This window comes from Rhipicephalus microplus, chromosome 9, assembly GCF_043290135.1.
Source record: "Rhipicephalus microplus isolate Deutch F79 chromosome 9, USDA_Rmic, whole genome shotgun sequence".
Taxonomy (NCBI): Eukaryota; Metazoa; Arthropoda; class Arachnida; order Ixodida; family Ixodidae; genus Rhipicephalus; species Rhipicephalus microplus.
The window spans coordinates 6,605,361-6,619,041 of record NC_134708.1 but is presented as its reverse complement, the minus strand read 5'-3'; the positions used below and the strand labels follow the sequence as shown (position 1 = coordinate 6,619,041).

The 13,681-nt window shown below is 44.6% G+C and overlaps 1 protein-coding gene across 3 annotated transcripts in view; it reads right to left on the bottom strand.

The window, feature by feature from the left end:
* Positions 1-13,681, bottom strand: part of LOC119163382 (A disintegrin and metalloproteinase with thrombospondin motifs like) — a 227,528-nt gene that overhangs the window by 87,625 nt on the left and 126,222 nt on the right. The gene's annotated exons all lie outside the window — the stretch shown is intronic.

Genomic DNA, 13,681 nt, shown 5'->3' with positions numbered 1-13,681 from the left:
TTATGTCCCTCTCTACAATGTGAAAACAGAGACTTGCATGAGATAAATATTATGCGTGATGGTTGCAGCCGGTAGACATGGGTTACAGAACAAATATACGCGCGTACGATCTTGCAGGTCGGAAAGTTCAAACCATTTGGTCTTGAAACCTTATTCTGAGCTTTCAATGCATGCTAATTGTTTGGGGATATTGTAATTGTTTCCTTTATACCTTCCTCCCCCTCTGCGCCCTTAGGATAATCTAAATAAACAGCCCACCGAGAGTAAGCTTTCTTTGGGGGCATTTATTCTGGACCATCTATCGTAGGTAGACATTGTAGTTCAATCAGTTAAAATAGATCAATGCTTTAATTAACTGATTACCTGATAAAAACATATTGGACATTTGTTAGAGCGTCAGCAGCATAACAAACTTGAGTACTTGTAAGGTACTGATAATGTTTACTTATTTACTCATTTATTTATGTATTATTTATTTGTTTATTTATTCACTTATTTATTAATTTATCAAAGAAGCCACGCATTGTTGCTAGTGCGTGAGCCTTAATCTACAGCCTGCTCTATCGTGCGCCCTCTGCAGAATTAGTCGGACGTTTCTTTACAAACATAGCGGCCAGTACTCAGAGGAGCGTATGTGCCTTTTCGGACATCAACGCGGCGGAGGGAACCAATGCATACGCGGCTCTCCCGCCGCGCGTGCATTCGACGCTACGGGGCGCCATCCGCGTAAATATGTGCACGGATGTACACACTGTTATTCACACTCCGTGTGAAAGAAAAAAAACCTTGGTTGCAATGACAGAGAGAGACTATCAAGAGATCGTGACAGTGACCCGATGATGGCGTCAGTGCCGCAACGCCGGCGACTTCGTGGAGCTGCCAGGTGTACGCACACCAATAGCACTCTCCGTGCCCGAGCGTTGCACAATGATTTTTTTTTTGCCTTACTCGAAAAGCAGAACCACACGGATCGCATTTTGCTCTCGCGAGTTCACAGGCCGTGGTCTCTTGGCCAACTTCCTCGGTAGCGTCTTCTTTCGGGGTCCGCGGTGAGGTAAGTGTGGTGACTGAGATCATTTTTCAGCGTGGTCTTCGCTGCCTTCGACGTCGTTTTCGTCGGCGCGTGACAAAAGAAAAAGAAAACAAAAAAAGACGGGGACGTTGTGTTTCGTGGGGAAAAAAGCGGGCGGGCTTAGCGAAACACAACGCGGTGAAGGAAACAGCGTTGGACTCACTGGGCCTTTTCCGTTCATTCTGCATAGTGGACACCGTTTCCTTGTCAGAATGAGACGGCGTCGTTGTCAACCGCGGAAGTAGAAAGAATGTCTCGTAAACCCCAATGAACAACAGCAAAAAATGTTTTTTTTTATTTTTGATACGCCCCTTTCTCCTTTCATTGCTAATTGTTTGCGTATTTTTTTCGTGCACTCGCGAACGAGGTGAAAGTGTGACGAATGCTGGCGTGCGTATGTTTCTTTCGATTGAGCGTGCGCGTACGGCAATGCCGTATTATGCCGAGTGTGTGTTTGTTGCTTTTACTAGGAAGCAGGGCGCTTTTTGTCTAGATTGACGACATGAAACCTTTGCGTCGCGGCAACTCTGCAGCGTGCCTCTTACTAGGGATGATTCAGATAACATATATCGCCTGAATTATATTAAATGTGTTTCAACACCTTGTGAGTCTAGTAGCACAACTCGGAAAGCATAAACTGAAGATTTCGCAGGTTTTATATTATCTAGGTATACTATGCTGTAGAAAGCATAGACGGGAAAAGACAAGAACAAGCGCAGACTATCAACTGAAGGTTTATTCATCCCGCATTGTATTTATATATGACAACCAAGGAAAAAGAAGAAAGAAAGGAAGTAAAGTATCATTTGAGTAAACGTCGAACTTTATACACCCGAAGCACGAGGCAGAATGTCAGATGCATTACGCACATACGCCCTTTGCCAGATACTGAAGCTCCTTATCTAGGAGGGCACCGATGGTTCGCTCACGCAGTTGTCAGGTTCTTGAGCCATTCTCTCTGCTTCAATAATCATGCGCGTGTGATAATCTTTGTGCCTGTACAATACCACAGTATTTTTAAACAGCGCATGACAATATAATAATAATATGCTCAAGCACCTTGATTAGTATAGTTGGAAACAATGTAATCGCTAGGAAAAGTGTTATATGCCTCGGTATACTCCCAATTTAAGCACGACAGTTTCGACATGGATGTAACGTCATTAAAATTACTCGTGAATTGCTCAGAAAGAAAAATCAGTGGGAATAATTTTCACTGAATAATGCGGCCAGAAGATCAAACCCAGACATTCCGCGTGCGAGAACAATTTACAACTCATCAATGAGAACTGGAGACAGCCTGTGCGAATGTCTGAAAGTTAAATACAGATAATTGAACTAATTTTCTTACTACACACAAAATTTAATGATAATATGTGGGTTTATGAAGATATGTGGGATTTAACGTCCCAATATGTAGATTTAACGTCCCTAAACCACCATATGATTATGAGAGATGCCGTAGTGGAGGTCTCCGGAAATTTCGACCATCCAGGGTTCGCTAACGGGCAGCCAAATCTGAGAACACGGGCTTACAGCATTTTTGCTTCCACCGAAAATGCAGCTGCCGCAGCCGACCTCGCGACCTGCGGATCAGCAGCCGAGTGCCTTAGCCACTAGACCACTACGGCGGGTTGAGACACAAAATTTAAGTTATTCAAATAATGAATTCCAAGAAGTTCACCTGTCAAAGCTATGCAGTTTCCGGTTGTCTCCATAGTGACTGATCAGTCAAAATAGTGAAAGGAGGCTCTGATCTTGATAGAAACACAACGTTAAGCACCGTCGCTACCTTATAATACTTTGTGACGTGTTAAATAGATTATTGAAATGCCTCTCCACGGATTAATAACATCGGTTACGGCAGACATAGGCGTGCGCAGAGTTTATCGCAGCCCCCCCCCCCCCCCCCTATAAGTCAATGTATAGGGCAGACATGGTGCCCGTCCTTCTCTTATGTAACTAGGGGAGGGGGGGGGCAGTGGGCACGCCTATGACGGCAGACGACTGCTGCTTCCAACGAAGTCCACTGACAATGCGACTTGTGGCTGAGGTTAGAAAGTGACAGGATATCCCATTACGTTCAAACTGCACTGGCGCTGGTCGTTTTTTTTTTTTTTGCCACTGGCCAAATCATTTTCACTATTAGGGCATCCATTGGCCGTTCGAAGACATGGCTTGAAGACGTGGCTCATCAACGCGTGCCCTTCGGTCGACGCTTCGAGATGGCCATTTAACGCTTCCTCGGGCCGCTAATGCGCCGCGCTCAGAAACGAATCGGACGCGGCTCTGGAAAGCCGCGAAGCAGGACGAGTTAGAAAGCGAAGCCAGTTCAGCAGGGCGGCCGATCGTTTCAAGATCGTTCCCAGATGCCGTCCCGTTTGGCGCCTTTTACGCGACCCGAATGCGGAAGGAGCATGGCCGGTCAGAAAGGCGGGCGCTTTCCTCGCGCCTGCGCACAGGCTCGCTTTTAAAACTGTGCAGTGCGTGCTGGCACGCGTGATAATAATTGTTGGCGTTTGACGTCCGAAACCCCGATATGAATATGAGGGACTCTGCAATGGGCTGCTTCGTAAATTTTGCACCATCTAGTGTTTTCTAACTTGTACCTACATCTATGTACTTAGATGAGCGCTTTCGATCACCTCCATTGATATGCGGCCGTCGCAGGAGGGATTCAATCCCGCCGTCTTCGGGTCAGTCGAGTACCATAACAACTATAGACCACCGTGGCGTGTAAGTCTACAAAAACGGGTATGCTACCCTACGCTAGAGACAGGAAAGTAAGAGATGGAGAAAGAAACAGACTGCGAGCACACTCGCACGAAGTCACACTCCTCACAGTCATAATACGGCCTTTGGCCTACAACCGCCGGTGCAAGTATGTTCACTTCAAGAACTTGCGTAACGTATTCTTTTCTATTTATCCGCGATGGCTTCTCAAGACGGCCTTTCATTGACGCTACGTGCGTGTCGGAGATGACAAGCGTTAATCCTTGATGGACACATATGTAAAAAACTATCCTGCTGAACCTTTAGCTGTATCGCATGTATAGCCTCATAAAACGGGGAGTCGTAAGATGTGAAGATGGATTGCTGCACTTCCGACCCGTGCACCAAATGATGTGACATTTTCAATATTCTTTTTTTCTAATTTACTAGTGGTGAAACATACTTTCCTGGTTGGTTGCTACTAATCGAACAGTCACGTGACGCATTTCCCCTATTTGCCTTACACGACCGCTGGAAGTGAAACGTCGGTCATTACATTCAGATGTATCCCTGAGAAACATGCGCGCTATCTTACAAAACTATATAGAGCATTGTGCAAAGGAATATCAACTAAAGTATTTCGAAAATTCCGGCATATTCACGAAAGTAACAATGATGAGTGAACGATGCAGTGGGATCGTCAGGTTTAACCGTAAATCACTTGGGACATTGACCACTCACGCATATAAATGAGTGCCAAGAGCTGTACAGTAATATACAATGTTTATTGCTAATATGTGGTGGTGTCGTGTTGAGTTGTGAATTTCGTTCTGCCTTCATTGTTACCGCTTTGTGGTATCGGATCCAGCCTGAAGTTGGTAAAGACGAGGTCTGGGTACGTCCCCCTGGTGGTTGTTTGCTGTTTCCAGTCGTACGAAATGCGGCGTAGAAAATATCGAGATACCATCTAGAGCACAAGCCACACGTTGTTCCGTGACAAACATCGTCATTTTCCTCGAGGTGATCAGCGTCATCGTCATCGCGTATAGTGGGTGCCCTGCACGTGCTGTGCCGTAATGGCAGAAAGAGAATGTGTGGTCTGGAACGCACTGAACCTTTAACTTTTTTGTGTGTGTTCAATATGATATTGTGAATACCTTTGCTAGTCGTGAATCAACGATTGCCCTATGACCAACACCAGTTTTAAGCAAAGATTTCATAACGGTAATTCTACAAAGAAAGAAAAACTCTCCTGCACTTCTATGAAACAAAAATGGTCCGCCCCGTTGGATCAGTGGGTGCTCGGCTGCAGAGCCGAGGGTTTCGGTCCCGGCCGAGCATTTCGACGGAGGAGAAACGCCAGAGGCCGGTGTAGTGCGCGATGTTTATGAACACCAGGTGTTCGAAATTTCCGGAGCCCTTCCACCGCGGCGTTCCCCACACTCATATGGTGGTTTGGGGGAAGCAAAACTCTGGCTAATATTATTACGAAACAAAACGTGAAACTGTATACGCTCTTTGGGCGCCGGTGTATTCCGCACATGTTCGGTAGCTTTCTTAGCAGTGCATGCATTTAGCGTGTCGTATCTGCGTAGCCGACGGCGTCGCACATCTCCTTTGGCCCGAAACTGGACTCGGCGCCATCGTAGATTTCCTGATGCGGGACAGGCGTATGCAGGTTGGCCGGTCAGCAGGTTCCGCGATTTTTCGCTCGACTTTCCCAACTTCGAGCAACAAGAGCAACAAGCACGAAATCCCCAACAACGGAGGATCGAACAGATTGGAAGGGGGGAAAAGAGAAGAGTGCGAAGAGCGCCGCTTCTCGGCGCGAGACCTTGGAAGGTGGCCCTTCGCGACGGTCCAGTTTTGCAGGATCGCGGGACGCTAAGACGCTGATCGCGGCGTCACCTTGCGGGGACGAGGTCACGTGCCTCTGCGCGCTCGTGCCTGCGTACGTGCGTTGCGTGCGGTCTAGATGCCGCGACTGCGGGCGTGCATGCGGTATATTTGGCTCGGATGGGTTCGCTCGCTGTTGGAGCTGCCGATAAAAAGCAAGAGTCGCAAGTGGGCGAAGGGACATTCCTATATGGCAGGGCAGGGTGTAATGACTACATGCTTCTCAGAGATGTGCGAAAAAAAAAAAAAGAAGGAAAGACAGGAGAGTCATTGCGAAGCGCTCACTGTTGACCATACTGCTCTTTTACGACAGGCGTTCTTAGAAATTCCAATGAAGAAATAAAATCACTCTCTGAATGCCCACTAAGCAGCAAATGTCTCGCTATCGCCTGCCTCGTTTACAAGGAAAACTGCTCATAAAAAACAGAAACAACGCTTGCTTGCAGAACATGTGTCCTTGCTGGTGGTATCGAAATCTGGTCGCTGCTGGGAAGGTGTATCTCGCTCGCAAGTGAAAAAAAAAAAAAAGCACTGCGGGAGCAAACGTTATGCAAACCAAGTTCGATTTTGACATCAAGGCCACGAAGAATGATGTTTTTTCTCAGTCCTAAAAAGAAAAGAAAAAAAAAGGAACCCTCTGAGGCATTGCTTTCGTACTATCTTGCTTAATGTTGCTAGTTTTTTTTTACAGCGATAGCTGCTGTGAAATCACAACTCGGGTCACGCGCGGCGCCGTAGTTGTCCGCCGCCGCCGCCGGTGTCAGTAACCACTATCGCACGAAATAAGAAAAAAAAAACGCCAGGCTTGCACGGAAGGCACAGCACAGTCACAGCGACAGCTAGAAAAACGGCCTTTCAGAGCCTTTTTTAAACACTCTTTGGGTAACTGCTGCAAGCACACTTGCTTGATATCCACTACGTCATTAATAATAAAAATTCTTGGGTAGTAGACCGGCATTCGCTATTCTATTTATGGGCATTCTTCTGAGAAGCGTGGTATCCGCTAAAAACTTCCAAAGAATTTTGTGCCAATTGTTCATGCAGTTGGTGACGACGACGAGAAGTTATGCCTGAAGCGGGTATGCGCCACAGTGCATACCCGCTTCAGGCACAATTCTTCGTCTTCAGGCATTACTCGGAACATGAGTATCGCTTCAATTTCTCTCTCTCTTTAGTGTAACAAAAAAGGGAAAGAAGTGGAAACATAACAGCACGTTTCTTTTGGTCAGACACGATATTAATGGGAACTTAGAGAGAATGATGCTAAGGAAAGCACAGGGGATCTTGTTAGTAGTAATTGTAAATCGAATGTGAAAAAAAGAAAAAAAAAATTCCGCCATATCCACGAAGTGAATGATGATGAGTGGGCGATGCTCCGGAGATAAACCTGGTAAACCATGAATCCTCTGTACATTTTGCCCACTCGATTTTATTACATCGCTCCCCCTAGCGTACGTCGCCGCACTAAATCGAACGATTGCCTTCAACCAATGACACGCGCCATATGTGACATCATTCCTATTTTATAAGATCTCGCGTCTTTCATCAACTGCAAGTACCGCTTTCTAGTTTATAACATCTTGCATCTTTTCATCATCAGCTACAAGTACCACCATCTAGTAAACACTACAAGAACTAAACGAGAGGTGGCTAAATACAGGAGACGGTACCGCCATCTAGTGAACACTGCAAGAACTAAACTAGAGGTGGCTACATACAGGGGACGGTACCGCCATCTAGTGAACACTGCAAGAACTAAACTAGAGGTAGCTACATACAGGCTACAGGGGACGCACATCCCACGCCCTAAGGAGCTTCGCCCCTGAAATGGACGAAAAGATAACTTACCGCCGGCGGAGAATGAACCTGCGACCTTCGTGTAACGCGTTATTCAATAAGGTCGCAGGTTCGGTACCTGCCAGTGGCAGTGGCGCAGTGGGCATACAACTGTATTTTCAGTAGGCATTCTAGGATCTCCTGAAGCGGGCAATGCTACGCACACAGTCACCGGTTTCCTTGTGGCAGTGTTGAGGCTTGCAACGAGAACCGAAGCAAGGCTAGCACTTGAGAAGGTGATGTGCGCAGGGCCCGATTACGGTATCGCGTTCTACTCTCGAAGGCGAAGCTCAAGCATCCTTCAAGTTTGTTTGTTTTTTAATATTATGAACCAATTGGCTGAGCAAAGGATTTAGTTATGATATATAGCTGTCTGTACTATAGAAGTGACAAAAAGTATAGACACTTATACTCACACGACAATTGACTACGGAAATAGAACAATTCCAATTTCTCTCGCTAACGATTTTAAACAGATATAAAAAGGAGATTGCCGCCTACCCACACTAAAACCCAAGAAACATAAATAATATTTTGTAAGATGCACATGTTTTTTGTTTTTGTGAATGTTTACTTGTAGAGAACTACTTTTTTCTTTTTGTTGCCATTTGTATAGACCTATCCCTTTATTTATTTATTTATTTATTTATATATTTATTTGTCCATTTATTTATTGTATGTGACGTTACGCCTGTGTCATGTTTTTTTCAATTTTTGCTCCTTGACGGCGTTTTAGTTTCTTTTGCCGTGTGTGTTACATGATTACATAAATGTATTTTTGTAGGCCCTCAGGCGCACTCAAGCTACAGTTTTGTAGCATTTAATCCGAGGCCCTTTCCCCCCTTCGTGCGGAAAAAATAGGCGACTAATATTATTATTATTATTATTATTACTATTATTATTATTATTATTATTATTATTATTATTATTATTATTATTATTATTATTATTAATATTATTGTTGTTGTTGTTGTTGTTGATGATGATGATGATGATGATGATGATGATGATGATATTCGTTCGTTCGTTTCTGTTTTTACGCGTCGTCCAATCCCAATGGCAGCCACTTTTCCCCATTCCACAGTTGCGTACAAATGTGTATACGTACTGTACAGTGTAACGGGAGTGCATGTACCACCGTTCAGTCCATGCAGGATAGCGGCTAAAGCAGCTCGCGAACTTCTTTCGCACGAGAGGTTGCCATCCTTCCGCATGCGTGAACTATTTTTTTTTTTTCACGTACGAGAAAGCACGCACCAAGGGGAAGACAGGCAGCTGCTTCCTGACACACTTGCGTATAGCGTGCCGGGATGCTGGGTTTGCGGACGTTAGCGTGAGGAGGCCGCTATGCACCATGTTAGGACAAGGCTTGACTAATTAACGAAGGGACGATACTTGAGGATGATGTGAAGTTGTGTCGCGCCTGCGTCGTTGCTAAGCTGAGACAAGTCGCGTATATTCACGATTGCGGTCGATACCGTGTTGCAGATTGTACAATAGACAATTGTTCGATAGTTTGACAAACTAAGTATTATAAAGTTTTCGTGGCTTCTTCGTGTTGATAGTGACGGAGACGAAGACGGTATGAGTTGGGTGGTCTGCGCGATCACGAATTAGTGTTGGTGCAATAGGCCCTTCAGAGTTCCATTCAATATGGGCTCTGCGATTTGTCGTTTGTGCACTCATATCTAACGTATATTGCATGCCGCTTTCCAGAGAACGAATGAGGGAGTGTCGATCCAGGAAAAATATACTGTAACCGTGGCCTCGATCGTCATGGTCAGAAGACTACAGCTGTTTTTGCTAAAGACAGAGAAGCTCTGTATGTGTCTCTTATGAAAGAATAAATGAGCTATAAATTGCACGTGAGAGGACTCCAAAAGAATCTTGTCCCGCTTTTCTCGTTAGATTAGTTGTGAACAGGCCTTTCGTCATTGAATCGACGTTGGATTTTGAGAAAAAGAGAATAACTTTGCCTCTCAGTGCTTCCTTTGTGATTGTTACTTCTTGTCACCTATAGCTGAAGACAACAGATGCATCCAACTCTGCAGCTTTTATTCCTTTAGTTTTGTTTTCACGCAAAACCGCGCACCTCATTCAGCAGATGTTTACTCGATGCGCTCACAAGGCAGAGTTCAAATGGAAAGTAATTGCCATATGAGATCAAAGCAGAAATGTATATATTGTAGTAGTATCTGACAGGAATACTAACCTGATTATTAAAAAATTAACGCCAGCTTTGCCTTTGAAGTGCCAGGCCTGATGGCAGTGCTGAGCGAAACAGTATTTGTTGTTTCTTGTTCTTTCTCTTTCTTTGTTTCTTTCTTTCCCAGTTTTCTCTATTTTTTTCTTTCTCTGTGTATGTTTTTTTTTCATTATCCATTCGTTTGTTTATCTTTCTTGCTTTTTATACCATTCCATTAATCGTTCCCCTTCTCTCTCTATTTCGCGCTTTCTTCCTTTCTTCTTACTCTTATTCTTGGTTTTGGCTGCGTTACGCCAAGTGCACTAGTGGTTTCATTTGCTAACGATGATAAGTTGTCATCATCAAGGCCCTCGAAAAACAAAAAGAGGAATACTTCTTCATGGCGCAAGCTTGCGCTCAATATGCACATAGAGCGTTACGCCAAGCGACGACGACAACATACTACAGCACGTCACAGTCCGGCACACGAAGTGCTAAGCACTTAAAACAAAAAAATGAAAACAAGGGGCGCCTGCTGGCGTGTCACTCCTCTATCCTTCCTTGACACCCTCACTGCCCTTTCACATCCTCTGCTATATCTATACTGTACACGCTTACGCTTGCTCTATTTTCACCCTTTCCTTTCTTTATGGCGCCCGTATTTTTGATTTATTCGCTTGTCTTTAGACCAAACAAATAAAGTGTGTTCACCATGTCTGTCTATTTGGTTATTTCTTTTTCTTTCATCCCTTTTTTCTGTTTTGACTGGGCGCCGCGGTGTAGTGGTTACGGTGCTCGACTGCTGTTCCGTAGGTTGTGGGATCGAATCCCGGCCGTGGCGGCTGCGTTTTTAATGGAGGCGAGAATCCCCGTGTGCTTAGACTGGTTCACATTAAAGAACCCCGGGTTTTTGGCTTTTCCTGAGCCCTCCAATACGACGTCTCACATAATCATTTGGCCGTTTTCAAGCGTTAGAGCTCAATATTTATTTTTTAACTTTTTCTCTCTTTCACCTTCTTTCTTTCGCTCTCTCTTTACTCTTTCTTTTGGAGTTAATGTATCCCATTCCAGACCAAACGTCGCGCGTGTTCTGGCAACAAAGCGGAAAGAACGCATGTCAGTTCACGATGATGAGCTTTCAAGTCCAGCCAAGCGGCATAACGAAGAGCTTATAAACTCCGATAAAATATTAATGAAGCAATCGAGTCGGCGTGGAGCTGCTTCAGAGGCGTTCGTCACGCAATCCCTAGCGTGGAATAGTATAATTTGTCTCGTGATTGATATGTGGGGTTTAACGTCCCAAAACCACCATATGATTATCAGAGATGCCGTAGTGGAGGGCTCCGGAAATTTCGACCACCTGGGGTTCTTAAACGTGCACCCAAATCTGAGCACACGGGCCTACAACATTTCCGCCTCCGTCGGAAATGCAGCCGCCGCAGCCGGGATTTGAACCCGCGACCTGCGGGTCAGCAGCCGAGTACCTTAGCCACTAGACCACCGCGGCGGGGCGATTTGTCTCGTGAAATTCAGATTCAGGTGCGGTTGCAACCTGGGTCAGAGTATTGAGTAGTATGAAATATATATATCGCACCATCGCAATATGCGATGGTGTGACCAGCTTGCGTTGACAAAGTCCTGAGGCGAAAGTGTTTTAAGTGTGTCTCATGTGAACATGGCCTTGAACGCAAAGCCTGCGTCAGAGAAATGACGCTAAAAAGATCACGTGATCTTCAGACAATTGAAAGCCATAGAACAGCGAATGAGAGCACGACTGTGCACGTGTTAGGATAATAAATGGAAATGAAGGAAAGTGGGGAGCAAATTAATGATGGTTATAGTTCCTGGAAGTTGATTGTGTGACTAAGACAAAAGAAAATAGAGTAACGGGATAATTTGCGAAAGGCATTTATTGAAGGTTAGTTGTTTGATTATAATCGAGGTAAACTAAGTATATTGAGTCGTTTATTGTAAGTTATCGGTATGACGCTAGATTAATTAGTAAAGTATAATTATTACCAGTCAATTAGCAACTAATTAGCATTGTTAATCAGTCAGCTTAGACGTCGATGTCATATTCATGGTAAAATAGCTACATCGATTGGTTTCCGTGTTCAAGTCGTCGTATAGGCAAAAGGTATCAAACAAGCTCCTGCCCGCCAGCTTTGAAACATGCACCGTCTCCATCTTCACTCTCTTCACTTCTTCACTCTTCTTCTTCACTCTCGCGGCACTGGCAAAAACGAATTTCGAGACCCATGTTTGAGACGCATGTCTTACACGAACACATTACGAACCCCGTGAGTTCTTATTTCGCCTCGACAGCGGACGCGAGTCTGGCTTCTGTTCATTTGTCCCCGATGACTTTCCAGCTGGATAACAACGCAAGGCTCGGCAGCACGAGGGCCAGTGTTTCGTGAGCAATGCTGCGGTAGCCGCTTCACTGCGTGAGAGGCACACGTAGTGCGTTGCACGACGGTCTGCGCGAAAAACACTTTCTTTTTCTCGCTCCCTGTGAACCGTAACTTCCTTCACTCGGCGAGGTGCACTCCTTGTTTCGCGTTTCGGGGCCGTTTAAACCCGCCGCTGAAGTCACAGTCGGCGTGGATTCTTCGTTTCGGACGAGGCACGCCTTCGGCACGTGTGCGCAAATACGCACAATTGGCGAAAACGTGCCCAGTCACCCGATTGAATAGGCAGGCTGCTGCGAATACAGTGTAAATAAGCGCGAGTTGGAAAACGAAATAAAGATACGGTCGAACTAGAAAGACAGAATTAACAAACACAATCGAGGTCATTCAAACAACGTGCCCAAGGCACGCAGAAAAGGCGCAACGCTTGCGTGCGCATATGCTTACGGGTTGTGTGTGAGCAATATAGAAAAAAAGACAACAACAACAAAAACAAACAAAACAAAGGTGGCATTGAGAAAACGAAGGGAACGAAGGGGGCGGGGGAGCGACGGAGTGCTAACTCTGTTTTGTCTTCCAGCCTTTATTTCCGTCTGGTATTTGTTGGCGATATCTTTTGTTCGCTTCCATTGTAAGGTCGCATTTACATAATCGTGTTTTTCCTCTGATTGTTTCCATTACGCAGGCTTTTTTTTTTTTTTCAGGAAGTTGCGTCAATAGCAATCGGAACCCCCGCCAGAAAGGACAGGGAGGTACGTTATTGACATTTTTGGTTTGGCAAGGGTCAGCGTAATGCCGTGCATACTTTCGTATACGACAGAGAAATACAAAGAAAACAATCCTTGCCAGCCGCAATATCGCATGTGCTTAGTACACTTCGTTGCCTTATGCAAAGTCATTAACACACACACACACACACACACACACACACACACACACACACACACACACACACACACACACACACACACACACACACACACACACACACACACACACACACACACACACACACACACACACACACACACACACACACACACACACACACACACACACACACACACACACACACACACACACACACACACACACACACACACACACACACACACACACACACACACACACACACACACACACACACATATATATATATATATATATATATATATATATATATATATATATATATATTATTCGAAGGTCGTAGGTTCGATTCCTGCTCACAGCTGGTAATTTTTTCATCCACTTTTCTTTCTTCTTTCTTCTTATTTACATTCCATTGGTTCTAATAACTTCCCCTGTACATTCCTTGGCATTACTGTCTGTTATATCTCATTAATATTGTGTTAAAACACGGAAATACGAGCCCTTAGGTATACACTTCTCTCCCTTATTATATATATATATATATATATATATATATATATATATATATATATATATATATATATATATATATATATATATATATATATATATATATATAGATAATTCGGTTGCCGTAAAATTAGGGGAAAATAAAAATAAGTGTACGCTTCTAAAAAAAAAACCGTTTATTGCTGA